The following is an 858-nucleotide window of genomic DNA, read 5'->3' on the forward strand; positions in this document are numbered from 1 at the left end:
ATATATTCACAATATTGAGCATTGGGAGAAAACAGCTTCACCATCATCATGCCTGTATGTTGGAGTTTCTAATTGTACTAGTTTTAACGTAACTTTTTTTGATCAGCTACAACTACTGCTATCCTCTCATTGATGCACTGATATGTCTCCCGTTGCTGTCTCTTAAGAAATCATACACCAAGCTCTTTCAGAGACATGGTGAGGTCAAGATATATACGCAGTGTTCCTATGCCTATGTTCCTTTTTGACACTTCTTATCTGTCTGGTGTATGGTGTTTTTAGTTTCTGTGTGAATATTTACAAACTAAAATTTTCTGTAAATATTTGAAATAGCATTGCTCTGGACAACAATTTATATTTGCTTTTTTTGTTTTTGTTGAGCATTGTGATGTTTGAATTGTGTCTATGAAACCTTGTATATTGTGTAGCAGTTGTGCTGCACCAGAGTAGTCAAAATGTAGTAAAACAGTGAACAAATGTGTCGGAATATTGTATTGTATAAACATCTAATTCTTATTAACTTGGGAGCTTTTGGTTATTGCCAAAAATGACTGACATTTTGTCCTTTGTCAGTTGTATGTCAGTTTCACTTATTTCCTGGCTTGTTTTAATAAAATTGGCAAAGGATGCCATGATCCCTGCTGTTTGCTCATTATGCTTTGAATTGACGAGGTCAGTATCATGTTTTTTGATGTTCAAGTATTATATGCCCATCATGTGGAAATATGGTGTCCGGTAGTGGTGTTACCAAAATATGGGGATTTAAAGGCCGACATAAATGAAATAGGTGGACTGTAGTCTGCGATTCAAACACATGGCCTTAGTTCTCCTTAGCTCTAACGTGCAAAAGGTTGCATG

This window comes from Haemaphysalis longicornis, unplaced genomic scaffold, assembly GCF_048455015.1.
Source record: "Haemaphysalis longicornis isolate Haplotype H1 unplaced genomic scaffold, Haemaphysalis longicornis Haplotype H1 scaffold_1, whole genome shotgun sequence".
NCBI classification, from domain to species: Eukaryota; Metazoa; Arthropoda; class Arachnida; order Ixodida; family Ixodidae; genus Haemaphysalis; species Haemaphysalis longicornis.